General features: G+C 41.0%; 1 protein-coding gene across 6 annotated transcripts in view; it reads left to right on the plus strand.

Annotated features, from left to right (window-relative positions):
• The window catches only part of YME1L (ATP-dependent zinc metalloprotease YME1L), a 259223-nt gene that overhangs the window by 212868 nt on the left and 28217 nt on the right, over positions 1-18138 (plus strand). The gene's annotated exons all lie outside the window — the stretch shown is intronic.

Consider the following 18138-nt stretch of genomic DNA (forward strand, 5'->3'; position numbering starts at 1 on the left):
CGCGACGCCGTCGTTACGCGCTGTGATTTGCCGAAATTTCCCCACGCAGGACATCGTCCTCGCGACGGGCCCTTCCGGCTAGGATCGCGATCGATTCTGATCACTCTTCGTCGAACAATCGAGTAAGTCGTGACGGGAGCCCGTGCGTTTAGAGATAGAGTTGTCGATTGTAATTCGTTGTAATTTAGCTGCGCGGCAAGTCCTACGTATTAGGCAGAGTGTCGCGAGGATGAAATTCCGAATACACGGCAAAGACTCAGAGACGCGCACGTTAAATTCATTTCAGACTATTAATATTCTATCTTTTCTCTTTCTTTTAATCCGTTGATCGCGTATTTTCGTATTAAATTCATTCGCGTTTATTATTATACTATTTCCGAAAATTGTAATTGTCTTGTGATACGTTTTATTTAATTTTTCATTTGCAATAAACGACGACCGGGTGCGCGACAAGTGTTAGTGAAGCACCAGTTTCTCATCTTTCTTGGTGTTCCAGATTCAACAGCGATTTTCAACGATTAAATAGCGAACTACAAAGCGATTTTTATCGTACATTACATTCTACAGTTTCACGGTAAGCCTGTTCAGTACTAATTTGTCGAGCACGGCATTATTATTCAGTTTCGGGCGATCTATTAAGCCCTTTCGGGGGTTGTAAGAGTCCCTTCATTTTAGATCGTCACGTTTCCACCATCAGGTACCGATCATAGTAATTTCGCTATCTTAATATGACGAATTTTGAATCATCGCGAGTTTGTGTGTGACGATTGCTTCGACTACGATACTTTACCAGGAGCGACCTGTAAAGCCCTTTCGGGGGTTGTAAGAGTCTCTTCGTTCAGGTCGTTACCTCGCGGATAGATACCGCCAAAACCCTCAAATTTCTATTATATTTGGTCGAGGTAGTCGCCCCTCATTAAATATATATATATATATTCACATTTCAAATCCGGTTGATATTATATTGAAAGGTCTCATTGTAAACCAAAGGCTAACATGTTTTTCCGATCTCATTTATGTTTATATCAAACAATAGGTTAAGCATCTTTACCCTTGTAAAACCAGTATTGTTTTAATCGAATTCATTTAATAGTCATTCATTCAAATAGAATCATTTCAATACTCAACAATAGTCATTTCAAATTCAGTTTCTGTTAGCTTCAATAGTTATTTTGGATTAAAATTACTTTCTCTTTGCGCACTAAATTGAATTAACATTTCTTTCAAATTCCATTTTGTATCATTTCCTTTATCATTCTATATTTCAAATCCACGCACCCCAACACAAGGTTTCAAGGAGGGACCCGTATGGGACCCAGAACACTGACGAACCCAACGGAAATAATCACTATCTAAAATTTCCGTCTTTTAATTTTGTTCTGACCGTAGAGGACGCTTCCGCGTCATATGCAGTCAGAACTGGTGACAGCGATACCTTTCTCATCGCCCAAAAATAAGAGGAATCAAGTTCAATAATTTCCATCTTAATTAAATAGTTAACTAATTATTATAATTATTTTTCTTTTCTTTTACGTTGCGCACTCGCAACGCGCAACGTAACACATCCAACTAACGGCATGCTATTCTACGTCACTCTTCGCATACACCTAAATGACACACGGATGCTACGATACCTATATGTATCATGTACGATGAATCAGACCAATTTTTGCGTGTCGTCGAGAAACCACAGTTTCTCGAGCGAGTTCGGCTTGCCTTTGATGTGGTGACAGCCGAAAATCGAAGCAGCGTACAGGGAAAAAAGCAAGTTTAAATACCCGTGTACGTGTGAGACAATACTAACATAATCAAAATTTAAGATTAAAACCTTTTTATTTTTGAATTTTTTTTAATGACAATGTTACTAACGTATTTATGAGATTTTTCTGATTAAAACAAGATCAAACATGACATAATTTGAATTATAATTATTTATTTACTTATTTATATCTAAATAAGTGAAAATAATGCAAATTATATGGTGTTTGGTCTTATCTTAATCAATAGAACCTTACAATTACATTGGTGAAAGTTTGATTTAGGAAAAATGAAAAATAAATAAGTTATTGTTGAATTAATATTGTCTCACTCAAATGTTTTTTCTCGGGCCCTTTAATTCTCGGACCTCTTGCTCTTTCGCTATTTGTTCTTTTCTACGTTCGTCAATATTGAAGAATATTCATCGAATATTTGGACGTAACGCAAAATCAGGAGAGTCCAGCATAATATCACATTCTATGCTGAAAAAACATACTAAGTTATCTGTCTAAAAAAATTTTTATTTTCGGGATGCTTTTCATAAGTAATCAGTATTTCACCATTCTCCTATACAGATCGTGTATAGCAGTAGTGACTGAAATATATTAAAAATCCAGGATAGTTTGTGCTGCTGAAATGAAATATGTAAATGACTAACAATGAATAGTTTATAAAGGTGATCGCTGTTCATCTATTTCCTTTCTATGATGTACAGTAATGTTCAATATGCGAGTGAGGGAGAGACAGGGTGTGTGCGAGAGAGAGAGGAAGAACGAAGTGTGAATGTTCGGTGACGAGCGGGTGAAAGCAATATTTCAAAACCATGTAGTGTCAAAAATCGACAAATAATTTTAAAAAATCACAGTAAATCATGGCCCATATGTCAAAGTAACTATTAATGAATTGATATTTCATTGTGGGTATATTTGTATAAAACCACTTTTTACCGCGTTTTGTGCGCCGATACGTTTCGGCCCCTCTCTCTCTCACCTTCATTGGCTGTCCATTTCTACGTTCACGGTCGGGTGGAGCTGCATGTAAACATCGAATTGACACGATTTGATGTTTAGGTCCCACTTCCTCTTGCATGTACCACTTTTGACTGTATATGAAATACATGTTTTCAGATCAAAAATTATGTAACGGTTTGAATGTAAGATATTTTTATTTTCATTCGCTATTCGTAACTTCGGTCAAACTGTAGAACAACTACGTCCTCGCCGATTTTGATGATTTTTGGATATGTTATAGCGACCAATATTTTGAACAATTTTTTTCTGTACATCGGTTTCGCTTAGTTTTCGAGATATTTACAAAAAACTATCGATATAACACATTGAATTCTGCCTATAGATGTGCGCCTGCGACAGCACATGCATAAGTATTGGTAGCCATTCGCTGGCCATTTGGCTTCTGTTTAGAAACGAGGGTCGAGAACGTAAAGGCTCCGTCATAACTGCATATACATACGAGACTTCGAGAAATGTGTATTCAAATTCAATTAGAAGTGAATATTATTGATGTGATCGGTTAGGTAAGGCTATATATTTAAATTCGGTTGCCGTAAAGCGGCCGACAACGTTTTTCTGAAATAATAATAAATTAATTATAAAAAGAAGTATAAAAAGAAATTGTAAGAAATGAACAAAAGCCACTATAATTTGTTATTATTTCGCGTTGCCGACCGCCTTACGGCGGCCGGATGTACATGTATACCCTAACCCAACTGATTACACCAATAACATTCACTTATAATTGAGTTTGAATAGACATATCTTGGAGTCTGGTATATGCAGTTGTGAACGAAACCTTTACTCTCGCTCGACCCTCGTTTCTAAACAGAAAAGTGGCAACCAATCTGACGCATATGTATGCTGTCAGAGATCAACAACTATTGGCAGCTTTTTGCGAATATCTCGGAAACTAAGCGAGACCGCTCCTTATATGTATAAGAAAAAATTGTTCAAAATATCGATTTTTCTAATATATCCAAAAATCATCGCAATCGGGAAGGAGTATTTGTTCTGTAGTTTCAGCAATAAAAGAATAATAATAGCAACAAAAAATAATGATAGTATGTCTTGTGACACATGGGTTGAAAATCGCTATCCTAGTCGATAGAACGATGCGTGACAAAAAAATTTACGCGTCGGAGTTCATCGCCTCTTCGAGACTCGAACTTCCCATTCGCCACGATACATTGTATCGTCGTCGACGGTTCGATTGACGCCCACATATTCACATATACGAGCTGCGAATGAACGCGCGGTCGAGCACAGAAAACGAACAAACTGCGCCCTACAGAAAAAACGAGGAACTAAATTTGTGGTCTGTTTTACCTTTTTAACGCCTTTCGCGAGTGAAAAATCAACGAAATCGTAGTTGTCGGTTTTCGTCTAAACGAAAGCTTGTACACCATCCCCTGGGTGCTCGTGTTGCTCTATCCGACCCAAAGAGTGGCGCTCTGGTCTCTATTTGGACATTCGTTTCGCAAAAATGTTTATATTACAAATAAATTAATGCAGGTGAGTCCGATCCGCCATTTTCTTGACTGTGGACAGACAAAAATTTCAATATTTTATAACTTTTTGACGATTTGGGTAAAATAAGGACCAGAGCGCCATTCTTTAGGGCCTTCTGGACACGTCCCTCAAATTTTTTTGCATTCTGTTTAGAAATGACGACGAAAACCGAAAACTCGCATCTAGGGATTTTTCTAGGGACTGTCGGTAAAGTTTTCGATGCTCGCATCGCCAAGTAAAAACACTGACCAATCCGAGCGCGTATGGCGCGCAGGTTCAGGGACGGCAGCGTCGGCTATGAAAGCGGGACTTCACGTAGGTCGCGAACGAGGGTCTCACGGTGGCAACCGTAGACAACGGACGTACGGAGAAGTGGTACTCTTGATTAGGAAGTTTTTAAGGAAGTGGTTTTTCTGGGAACTTGAGTTTTCATCAGTGTCTTTTTAGGGGGTTTTCTTTGTACAAAAGTGTCTCTCTTGGGGTCGCTTATTCCCGGGAAAGCGAGCCCAGGAGAAAATAGTGAATAAGGAGGGTGTGGCCCCTCCCTGCGACAAGGCATTGTCGCAGGGAGGAGAGGTTGTTTTAAGGAATGTAAGGAAAATAAGGAAGGAAAGTGGTGAAAAGAAGAAAAGAAGCAAGAGCGAAGGTGAGAAAACTGTAAAACTAAAGGAGAAAACGGAAGAACTCAACCTAAGTATGGTTGAATTCGAGGCCGAATATCTAGAGGAGGATGCCGAGGCTAGGGAATTTTTTGAAATTCTGAACAGAAATAGAAAGCCGTTAGAGGATACCAACTGTAGTGAAGAAATTGCTGGAAGTTCCAACAAGGCCGTGGAAGAAAACAAAGAAGAGAATAGGGAATTTGTAGTTTCCCCTAGGGGTGAGGCGATGAATCAGGAGGAGCTTGGTATCGCTGCTGAAAAGAAGGGGAACAAGAAGAAGGAGACTGCGTCTCATTCTTGGAAGAGTGTTGCGGATGTAAGGATTGGGTCTGGAGAAAACAGAAAAGTTAGGAAGAGGACAGCAGAGGAAGAAACGGATAAAAGTGAAGAAGGTAGTAAAAGAGATAGAAAAGAAGTCGAAGGTTTTCCCGTAGCTAATACATCCCCCATAGGTGGAAAAAAAAGGGCCACACCTGTCCAACAAGGCGCGGCGCCATCAGAGTGTACGACTGCGGGTGAGAATATTGAAGGCGCAGTAGGAAAGGATACAATATCCTTAGGGGACAGAATAAACAGTAGAAGAACACGAGGTGAGAACAAACAGTTTTACCTAGAAGAGTTGAAGAGCAGAGAATATATGGTTACAATGGTACTTGGGAAGGAGAACACGAGTAAATTCAAAAGAAACAACATAGTTAAGATGTATAGAATGCTTGGATCGAGGTCACGTTTTCTGCGGGGACTCAAAATGGTGGGTTTTAACAAAGCTGAACTTACTTTTAGTGACATGGCGGCAGCAAACGCCATCCTGAAAATGGCGGATCAAGATGGCGCAGGATTTGAGGCCTTCCTTCCGGATCGGAAGAAGATGAGGAAGGGTGTGATTACGGAATGGGAGGATTCGGTTGAAGATCTCAAAGATTTGTAATGCCGGGGCAAGGAGAGTTCAAGTTTGAAAGAATGAGGAAAAAAGCGTTTAAGGACGGGAAAAGTGTCTGGACTGAGGGGGTGGCGATTCTAGTAACCGTTAAGGGGGACCGCTTGCCAACTGAACTGAAGATTGGGGCGGGCCACGTAGCCCTTCGCATCTACCCGTACGTGGAGCAGGTTAAGCAGTGTTTCAAGTGCTTTTCGTATGGGCACCTACAAATGCAATGTCGGAGTCTGAAAAAGTGTCTAGTGTGCTTGGAAAGGGAACACGGGACTTGCGACAAGTCACCGGTGTGCTTGAACTGTGGGGGAAATCATACGTCCCTATCTAAAACATGTTGGGTGCACCAAAGAGAAAAATTAATCAGAAAAGTCATGGCCTTTAAAAATGTGGCGTACGCAACAGCCAAGGGCATAGTTGCGAATCAATTAGGAGAAAACTGGGACGAAGAGGTGGTCGGAAGAGATGGAGGCAGCAGAGACTTTCCTACTTTGCCGACGAGAAGAATTGAGTGTTGGGAGGCAAAAGAGGTACCAATGGAGGATGAATTGGAACTGTTGAGGGAAGCCAAAAAGAAATCGGAGGGGGGCAGGATGGGTGCTAGAAGATGGGAAAATGTCCCTGAGAATACGAGGAGGAGGCAGGGAGGGGGTAAAAGTAGAGGCAGGGGCAGGCTGAGGCAAGAAGACTATGCCGCAGAGAATGAAGAATTTATGGCGGACCTGATGAAATTGATAAGGGAATAGGGTTATGAGCAGGAGGTGGAAAGAATGTTGAATGACAACAAGAAAAAAGAACAAAGGACGGAGGAGGAAGAATATGCATACTGGAACACTACTAGGCACAGGCCCAACTGGGACGTTCCCATCCCGGAGAAGACTAAGGAAAAGCTGAGAAGGAGGAAGGAGAGATATGAGGCCCAGAAGGCGGCAAAGGAGGCTCAGGAACAAGAGCTAGAAGATATAGCTGTACGGGCCCACCAGCAATACGGGTGGACGACAGAAAGGGCAAATCAGGAAGACGAATATAGAAGAGGAAGACTCGAGGAGCTCATGAAAAGGATTGAGGGAAGAATGTGTGGGAATAGAGAGGACTTTAACGATGAATAGCGTTATGGACAATAAAGTGTGGTTATGTTTGGTTTGTGTGTGTGCTTTAAGGGGTCTTGTAAGAGCCATTCGTGGTTTAGGTCTATTGATATGTTTAGTTTTATTATTATCAACTTGTTTATCTTTGGTTTCATTAGCAATTTCTTGGAAAAGAAATGTTTTTGTCTGCTACTGCGACTTGCGTTTTTCGAACATACTCGATTCTAGTTTTATTTTCTGTTACGAAGAGTGGGTATGTGTTTTGAATTTTTTTGCGTTCATATGTAAAAAAAGGTTAAGAGTGGATGGAGTTTCAGTTTGGATTAGGTTTTTTCTAAAAAGCAGGTTGTACGGGAGCGAGTGCTTACCTTGGAAAGAATCTCTGATAAATTGCATAGAGATGAGTTGGAAAGGTACTGTCACTTTGTATAGTCCAATTGGCTTAATGGTCATGTATGTATATGGCCCCTATGGGGGGCGGAGGTCTGTTGAGGAGGGATCTCACATTAAGAGTAGGATTTGTTATATCTTTTGGAGTGACTTTAATATTAAAATTATACTTTCTTGTAGGTGTCTGACTTGTTACTGCCCCCCCTGTTGCAAAGCTTGGAGGGTGTGTTGGATAAAGTGCGAAAGAAGAAGGGCGAAACTTGGAAGGGTAGTTTCTAGAAAAGGAAAAGAGGGGTTATAATCGAGCCAAATGGCTACTTCAATTTTCAAGGGTAAGTTTTGTCTGTGAACCTGGAATGCCAGGAGCGTTAGAGGGAAATTAAGCGAAATTAAGGAGAATATTAAAAATTTTGACATCTTAGGGATAACCGAAACATAGCTTAAAAAGAAAGATAGATTCATTATTCCGGGGTATAATATTGTTAGCGGTGATTTAAAAGAGGATAGACAGGGTGGGGGTTTGGCGTTTATAGTGGAGGAGCGTGTAAAGTTTGCTGTAAGAGAGGATTTAACCTGGAAGGGGGCAGGAAGGGAAGTCTTGGGGATTTCGGTGGAAACTAAGAAGGGCGTGTGGGATATCCTCTTAGTCTACAGAAGACCAGGAGAGAAATGGGAAAGAGAAGATTGGGTCAAACTATTTAAAAACAAAAGACAGAATGTTGAAACAATTCTAATGGGCGATTTTAACGCTAGAAACAAAGTATGGAACTGTTACGTTGATAGTAGAGAGGGCTCCCTGTTGGAGGAGGTGGTTAGGGACTACGACATGTTCGTTATTAACACAAATACTAATTCAAGGCTAGGAGCTGGTGGTAGGCCACCATCGAACATTGACCTATTTATTGGCTCTCATTATGCGATGGATATTGCAACGGTGGTGGAAGAAAATGAGACCATGGGCTCAGACCACCAAGTGTTAGGTTTAGTTTTCGGAGATGAGGAGGTAAATAGAACCAAGGAAGTGGTAGGGTCGACTAGAAAATTCAGGGATGATAAAATAAATTGGGACTTGTTTGTAACAGCATCAAGTGAGGAAGCGACTAGCCTAATGGAAAATTGGAACGTAGAGGGGTGGGAGAATTTTAGCATTGAGGATAGATGCAGGGATTTTACGGAGGCAATAGTTAATATTATCAGGAAAGCGGGCGGTACTGTAACAGACAAGGGGCTGAATATCAATGATGTAAGAAAGAAAGCTAAACCTAAAAAAAATAATGTTAGGGGACAGACGTGGTAGGATAAAGATTGTAATGAAGCTAAAAGGGACAGAAGAAATGCAGTTAAACTCTTTATTAGGACGCCGAATCAGGCTAATTGGATTAATTTGAGGGAGGTGGGAAAGCGAATGAAAAAATTAATAGAGGAAAAGAAGTCTAAAGCTTGGGACGATTTCGCATCATCAATCGATTGTTATACCAGTTCCAGGGAGGCCTGGCAAAAAATTAAACAAATTAAGAATGGTATTGGGAAAACCGGGTGCAACAGTCTTAAGGAAAATGAAATAAATTCGTTGGAGGAGCTAGAAATGGAAAAAGTTTTTTCTTATGACTTAGAGGTGGTTCCGGGAGAAGAAGGTCAGGGGCAATTAGAAACCTCTGGTCAATTTTTGGGAGGGGATTATGTTAGTACTGGGCAAGCTAGTATACAGGATTGTTTCGAAGAGAGGGACTTGCAGGAGATCTTGGACTCAGTCCGGATTTCCTCGACCCCAGGAGAAGACGGAATTTCGTACCTCTTTTTAAAAAAATTAGATAGCGGAATGAAGAAGTGCTTATTGAAATTATATAACTGGATCTGGGAGAACAGTTGTATACCACAACGGTGGAAACAAGTGGTGATAAAGTTTTTGGAAAAATCCGGGAAAAAGGCCCTGAGACCTATCTCCTTGATTAATTGTATGGGGAAAATTCTTGAAAGGTTAGTGAAGGAAAGGCTGTACGAATGGGCAGACAAAGAGGGGATAGTAGATTATCGACAGAGTGGTTTTATGAAAGGGCGATCTACAATGGATAATCTGGTGGCCTTGGTCACGGACATTAAGGCAGGTTTTAAAGCTAGAAAAGAAACCGTGGCAGGTTTTATAGATGTAAAATCGGCATATGACCTAGTTAACCATAGCAAATTAAAGGCACTCTTAAAGGAAAGGAACTGCCCGGAAAGGGTGGTGGGCTTTATTGTAAACTGGCTGAAGGATAGATCTGCGACATGTGTCCGAAAATTTTTAGAAGGGGTTAATGGTTTAATCAAGAGAGTGGGAAGTGGGCAAGCGTAGGAAAGAGGAAGATTTCCCAGACGAGCGTCTGATCAAGGAAATCAAAGATAGAATTTGGCCGAATCTTGATAATATGGGGGTAGTAGAAATTTACACAGATGGGTCTAAAAGGGGTTTGACAGAGGTGGTGGGCGCGGGATTGGCGATTAAGGAAGTTTCGGGTGAATGGTTTGAGGAATTGTAGTCCTTAAACAAAGTCACGTCGGTTTTCTCGGCGGAGACTTTTGCGATATTACAGGCGGTTAAGAAGGCCAGGGCAAATTGGGGGCGGGAAAGAGTACTCATCTTAACTGATTCGGCGAGTGCCCTTAAAAAGTTAGAGGGTTTCGCTAGAAGGATGGGGGGTAATCCCTGGATTCAAGAAATCATAGGTGAAATAATGATTTTGGAAGAAGAATATAAGATGGATGAAGGGGTCGGTCACGGGACTGGACTCCCAGGTAACAGACTGGGATTCGCATGGATTCCCAGCCACGTGGGCATTGAGGGCAATGAAAGGGCAGATATGAAAGCGGGGGAGGCGATAAATGGGGAGGAGGTGTTCGAATATGGGTTAGTGGAAAGGGATGTGTTGGGATATATTATGGAGGGAGCGTGGGTTAGAAATCACGAGAGGGCTAGAAGAAAGGGTGAAGTGAAAGGGGCAAAATATTTTTCAATGGAGGATAATAATGCTGGGGCAAAGAAGCCATGGTTCGATAGTATAAAAGGGATGAATAGGGGGGATCTAGTGAGACTGAGCAGAATCAGAGTGAACCATTTCAATTTGGGGGAATCGCTATTTAGGAAGAACTTGTCAGAAGAGAATGGTTGTATTTGTGGTGCGGAACTAGAGTCCATTGAACACGTAGTGTGGGAATGTGATAGATTTATAGAAAGTAGAGTAGAGCTTAATATGTTCTTAACTGCAAAGGGCTTTAATGAAGGGGCGGATGTTCAGAAAATGCTAATGGGAGGAGACTTGGGGGTCCTTAAACGCATCTCCAGGTTCCTAGACAAGATGAGGAAAGTTATTTAAAGGAAGTTTATGAAATAAAGTGGAGCAACGCATAGGAGGGACAGTAACGTCATGGTTTGTGTGTGTGTAATTATACAAAGATATGAGAGGAGGAAATGTGCTGCGAGTAAGCAAATGCGTATGGCATGAGTTTGTAATTTCTAATATAGGTCACATAAGTTATATTTAGCGCCTTTATGTAGGTAGGCAATATAGGGGGCGCTTGCCCCCTGAAGCGCCATCTTGGGCAGAGCCCAAGAAAACTAAGATACATACATACGTAGGTCGCGAACGAACGGCTTGGCGCCCCATTGGCAGAGCACAATAAAAAAATTGAAGTGATTGAACATTTTTAGTTGTTTAGAATGAATACGGAACCTAATCTCTTGTCGCCTGTCATTCTGTAAAAAAGGAAATCCTGAGGATTCTAAACAACAAATAAAAATGTTTGAAGTAGAATAACTAATAAACGTTTGAATTGGAGGCTAGGTTAATGATAAAAAATTTGAAAACAATTTAAATGAAACTTACCCGTTCGTTTCTAAATTAACCTGCTACGCTGAAAGCAGATAATTGTCACTGGGAAACGAGGAAACACGTTCGGTAGAACATTTGTTTTCATGATCGGGCCAGTGAATTCCTCCTTGCCCATCCATACAAATTATTAACGTCGAAATAAACTAAATATCGTGATGGTTCTTTGGAATTGTACGAATCCGTGTATTTATTATTGGCCTTTGCATATCTATATCTGTCAATAATTCTAATTCGATGCGCATGTGCTTCAGCATTGCATCCCACGTAAAAGTGGGCAAAGTATAGTAATATGTAACTTCTCAATATCCAATTACAGTATAGACTCGTTATAAGCTAAAAAGATCTGTACGATATTTGCAAAGAAACCATCCCCACCACTGCACAGTGGTCCAGAAACCGGTTTTTCGTGGCCAAAATTCAATTTTTCAACTTTAATATTTTCAAAAAATTTTTTTTCCTACTAACTAAGAACACTTCAAAACTAGGAAATCCAAAATCATTATCATTTTGGACGATTGTGTAACCGTGTACAACATGCTGAAGTCAAAATTCCGAAATTCGAAGTGAAACTAATTTTTGTAAGTATTCATTATAGATCATCAAATAATAGTTTTTGAGAACAACTTTATGCATATTAGTACTTCTATTTTGATTATTCAATTGCGTCGGAAGTGTTCTTTAACTTATGTATAAATAGTGCAATGTTTTCAACAATTGAAACTTTGCGGATGGTTTTAAAAAAATGCTTAAAAGTGCTAGCTACCAGATTTGTTTTATAAGAAAGCTTAAACATTTCATTAAAGAATTCTATAAATTTTAGGTTCAACCTTCCTCAACTTTTAAAGTTATACGAATTTCAATAAATGAACACTCTAGATATTCTCACGTAATATTATTGTAATTTCAACTACTGCAATTAATTTCTATTTTCTTTTTCAAATTAACTTATTCCATATTTTGTGAACTTTGACAGAGCCATGGAGACATCTGACCCTTTTATCTCCGAAATAAGTCTTAGAAACAAACGCCACAAGCAGACTTAAACTGCCTTCCGAGGTTTTAGACATGTTACAACCTCCAGACATTGAACCATCGACAACCAGATCTAATCTATCCCGGGACATAACTAGCGAAGACGATTCAGATCAAGAACAGGACGAATCAATATTACGTACATTTAGATATTTAGATAACACCGAATTACAATAAAAAAATTTGTTAAAAATTATATTTTTGCATTTGTTTAGTTGTATTTTAGTTCTATTAATTATATTTAGTATATTTATATTGATTATATTTGGTCAAAAGTCGATTTAGAGACGTTTTTAATTTTGGCCACGAAAACCGGGTTCCTGGACCACTGTGCACTGGGGGGTATGCCCCTCGAGACGTCGCGAAGCTCGCTCGCCGAGTAGCGTAACATGATCTTGGATCAGATATCGGTGAGGCAACACTAATGCAACAACCTAACTTTGCTATTTTTCATTTTTTTTTTATAAAACTTTTTCCATGATATTTCTGACATTTTTCTATTTAAAATGATACCAAACACGATATAATTCGGACCATACTTACCGTGTATATTTGTTCGGTCCGATGCAAAACACAATGTGCGAGGATTTCGAAAGACAGTTCCGTGCGTTTGGTTGTAACTAGTTTACACGGTAAATATGGTCCGAATTATATCGTGTTTGGTATCATTTTAATTACAAAAATGTCAGAAATATCATGAAAAAAGTTTTATAGAAAAAAAATGATAAATAACAAACTTACGTTGTTGCATTAGTGTTGCCTCACTGACATAGAACGGTTTGTTTTCGCTCCGTCCTCTTTTTCACTCGCTGTCCTTTTCTACGTTCGAAGCAGTCGACAAATATCAAACAATGGTGGAACTACACGTTATAAGCAAAAGTCCGGTCCCGAGCGTTTTGCTTATAACGAGTCTATACTGTAGTAACTTCTCAAATAGCTGCTACGAAAGTTTTCGAAAATGTCGGCTAATAATAAAACGTCTGTTTTTAGATATAAATCGCTGTATTCGCCAAGTGTTTTTATGTTAAAGCTGCGCCAAACTTTTATCGCATGGTCATAATCCTACTGTGAAACGGCACAGTCGCTCAGTTGATTATAAAATTGGTCACATGTCGGTAACGTCGTCTCGTTCAGTTTCATGTAGTCGGTAACATAATCGTATGGAAAGATGCATTTTCGTGTAAGCAAATCGAATCTTATTTCGTTCAAAAAATTAAATTGTGACCGTAAAATCGTCATATCGTCCTTCATGAAGAAATGCAAAATTTTTTTTAATGGGACCAATCGGGAGACATACTCTACCAGATGCAAAAAGTTTCGATCCGATTGGTCCATCCGTCTCGGCGTAATCGGTGAACATACAAAAAAAAAATACATACACATCGAATTGAGTATCCTCCTCCTTTTCGAAGTCGGATAAAAATGAGCATCGTATTCCCGATAAGTTATGAAACACTATCGGTATAAAACGTTTATTTTTATAATTTAAATTACATCCCTGATGTAATTTAGTCCTCGGTAATGACCAGTGAAATAGCAATGATCTCGAACTGTTGTTTCATCGATGTCGAACGGTTTTTCGCAAATATAACAATGCGTTGGATTCATATCATTTTTTCTTTCATCATCCGCCAAATTTGTCATGGGCACAATCGTATTAAATAATGATGCAATTTTTCTTACAAGGTTCTCAAGTTCATTCTCGAACCATGCAGCACAATCAGGGCCCCGATACGCACGATACTCGCACACCGATGCATTGTACGAACAGTGAAAATAGTATCCCACACTGTATGCTTCGTGCTGCTGGTATGCATTGCAGTATCCTTGATTGATGTTACTATTAACCTTCTTAAGCAAGCATTTGAAATCGGCGTACACGATGAATGGATGACGTTCTCGGTGACAAAAATCATCAAACTTTATTATTTTATCCTCACTCGATGATAGAATGATTGCACAGTCATTCATCTTCATGCAGTCCTTCGTATGTTTCAATAACTTTTCTTCCGCATAAAAGTAGTAAAGGCATCTGCATATAAACAAAGTAACTGCATTAGTACAAAAGAACAAACGTATACACTAAAATAGATCGTAATGGCGTGATACAAACCTATCACAAATATAAGTTTTACTTGTTAGAAATCTTGTCTCTAGAGATCGATCCCGTTCGACGGTTCTGGGGTAAGTGCCATGCCGTCTCTCATGGTCCTCTTACCAAAAGATGAAACATCTTCCCCACTCTGTGGCCAGATCCTTCGAGAACACCCTTATCTCTTTACACGTGCCATGCGGCACCATGACTTTAGGTCATCGGCCACACGCGCCTTCTTCGGCGATCGGCAACCGAACTCCTCGCTATCAAGACGTAAACATAACATCCGCAACTCTTAGATGTCACCGATCCTAATTTCAACGGCGGCATCGGCCATCCTCTCTAATTTCCTAGAACTATTCTCACCACCAAGTGACCTCTGAGACACGTGTACGACCCCGACACGTTCCTCAGCTTTGAAAAACGCTCTAACGCTAACATACTCTTATGTGTACTGAGCTGGCTTGAAACAAGCTGGGTAAGATTTTTAATCCATGCAAAGTGATGCACATTACGGTTGGGCGTTTCAAGCATCAGCAGGTTAACGTGACGATATCTTTTGTTGGTGGTGAGTTGGAGCGGAGCACACCTTTTCACATTTAAGTCCCAGAAATAAACGTTTGCGACGACAGCCGCGGATCGGCGTCGCGCATCGCGGGCCCCCACCGCGGCAGCATCCCCACTCCCATGCGATTAGACTATAAGTAGGACCAATCGATGCGTTGATCGATGAGTTGCCTCGGGGCTTCGGCCCCGAGAGGACCTCCTAGGAGGTCCGGACCGGAGCACCAGAGCTCTCGACGTCATGGCTGACCTGACGAAGAGATCTCTGGTCGTCGGGCCGTGACATTGCACTATGTCACAGTATAGGAAAGAACAGTAGGATCACTCTGCCAAAAAGCGTACCAATAATTGTCGCTCGCGCATGACCGAATCGCACAACCAACAATATGGCGGCTGTGATAATAGTTTCTTGCATTTTAACCTCTGTTACTTCTAAAACATTCCTGTTGCGATAAAATTCAGTAAATTTTATACAGAGATATAAAATATGAGTGAAAGAGGTGGATACCGTTGTTCCTTCAAAGGGTGCCAAAGTGTAAGCAGTGACAGCAGTAACAGGCGTTCTGGGACACCCTATATTTTATATCTGTCAAATGATATTTATCCAACGTTTCTTGTACATTTTAGATATAGACATTATTATTATTATCATCATTGTTTTATCAAAATATTACCACTTTATGGGTTGTTTATTAATCTCTAAGATATGCTATATATATTATACATTTGTATATAATTTATTAGGATTTTATTAATTGAATAATTGTTGTATATAATAATTGTATTGTACAGAGATTTCAATAAAATGTGTATTTTAATTAAATGTAGATATTTAATAGTCTTTTTATGGTATTCTATTACGAAATCTTTGTTTGATTGTACCGAGTGTTTTTCAAATTAGAGCCCGCGCACAACCAGCAATATGGCGATCTATTGGTCATGAGATCAAAGGTGCCGACACGGAGTGAGCCTACTGTTCTTTCCTATACTGTGACTATGTCATGACCTGGCAGCTCCCATAGGTCCAGCAGCCGTAGGCGCCTAGCCTCGTCATCTCCGTGGCCGACCCGGGGTGACCAAGCTAGTGCGTGTTCATTATCTCTGTCGGTGCTTCCACAGGGATTCCGAACGCTAGCCTACTCGGCACCGCATTCTGCCTTTAGCAGCCGATTCCGTCCAGCTTCGTGGTGCTACCCAGGCTGGCCAGGATTGGTCGTCGTCTCGTTCGCTGTTCGGTTCTACCTCGGTGTACGAGAAGACGAGCCGCGTGAGGCAAGCGGGCAGCAACTCCACCACAGCGCGAAACACCGCAGCGCGTTTGAATAAAACACCGTTGGCCCAATCGGGTCAATCCTTTCCCGACTCTTCCGTTTACGTTTGCGTTCGTTCGCATTCGCGCTCCGCTCTGCGCTCTCACTCCGCGCTCCGACACCGCGCCGTTAGCTTGTAAGACAGCGTAGCGACAGCTACGAACCGCGCTAGTTTTAAGGCCGCGAAACTTCTGTAACGGACCGGGTTCCGACCGTAGCAAGTAAGTCTTGTAGATTAGGCTAAGTGCGAATTGGCTCCATGCGTCTAACCACCAGACGATATTCTGCTTGTAGCTCGCGAGGCAGGAGACGGCCGCCCGACCATCCCGGCGGGACTAACCACCGCCGATGTATACTCACCATCCATAGATGAATAAACATATATATATTTTTCTACCTAAAACTGCCTCGTTATTTACCAGACCTGTTCCCTTGCGAACCCTGGCCCCGGGAAACCGACCGCGTTGCGCAACGCCGTGCGCACCGAACCGACCAACCCCGTTACACGTTTATCGAAACATCGTTTTGACGCTCAAATTTTGGTATTTGATTAAGGGTTATTGGAAATGCGGTGCCCTCCAAATTTGAAACGGTGTCACAGTTGGATACGACGATGGTCGATTTGCATTCACATGGACGGAATATAATGCTGCAACTATCGATCTGACAAAACACGAATCATCGTCAACTGTCACATTTACTACCGCTCTTTTGTTTTCGATTGTTTTTGGTATGTCGGTGTAACAACCAGCGTGCATCGGGTTGCATTTATTGCTTAAAATATATTATATGTATAGCCAAGTAAGGCATACGAATCCCGCGTCCGCCGCATGCCGAGTACTTGCAGGTACTACCATAAAAACCCTCGCACTCGGTCATACGCGCTCCTGATTGGGCAGACGTAACTACAGAAACTAGTATAAATCCCGGATAAAACTGCCCAAAAAGTCAGTTAGGCATTTGGTAACCTCCTTAGCCAGACCTACCTCGGAGCAGCCGGACCTTAGCGGACCAGGCTCTCCCCTACCTCAAAAACCTATCGCAGAGCAGCCGGACCTTCGCGGACCAGGCACTCTAAATCCCATCACACCCAGGAAACCTTCCTTGTGAAGTAGCCGGACCTTCGCGGACCAGGCTCTTCGAATTATCAAAATTATCCTACATTCCTTCAAAGCCTTAGAATCTCCTCCAAAGTCCATCAAAAAAACTCACAACATTACCCTTAGCCGTGCCTCTGCGACCTTTAAAGAACCAAGCGAGGCGCTTCACTTACAGCATCAAATGCAGAATTTTCGATAACGCCCAACCGCTGTTCCGTTTCTGAAATTCTTCCATTAGTGTTAAAGTTGAGTTCACAACGTATTTGTCATACCAATCGTTCAAGTTCGATGTAGAAAATAATTGTTTATTTCTCACACTGAAACTTTTCACATCACTTTTATTATTAACGATAAACTCCCCATACAACACCGTGTTCACTTTTATGGATGAATGATTTTATGAAAACTTCCGCTAGACGTTGGAATACTATTTTTCTAGCATCTTCCAAAAAGTTTCGTGGGTCAATATGCTCGGTATTGATTATAATTCCTGTAGTTATCCGGTTATGGAAAGCTGATTCTACATCCTTCCAGATAAGAGATGATGATGCATGTGATTCAGCATCTGTTCTCCTTTGACCTTCACATACTTTTATAGATCCGTGTAACTCTGCTCTTAACGATTTAAACTTCGCTATCCTGGCTGTTAAACTATTTTCAAACCAGTTGATAAGTTCTTTTTGAGTTGCAATCGCTCTATTATTGTTGGATCGGTAAGATCGATGTCGGTCTACGCATGGCGATACTGAGGCCCCTGGCGGCGATTCTGTTTTGTTGAGATCAGATTGGGGACGCCAAATTGCATGGATGTAGTGCGCGA

The sequence above is a fragment of the Osmia lignaria genome, chromosome 7 (genome assembly GCF_051020975.1).
Source record: "Osmia lignaria lignaria isolate PbOS001 chromosome 7, iyOsmLign1, whole genome shotgun sequence".
Taxonomy (NCBI): domain Eukaryota; kingdom Metazoa; phylum Arthropoda; class Insecta; order Hymenoptera; family Megachilidae; genus Osmia; species Osmia lignaria.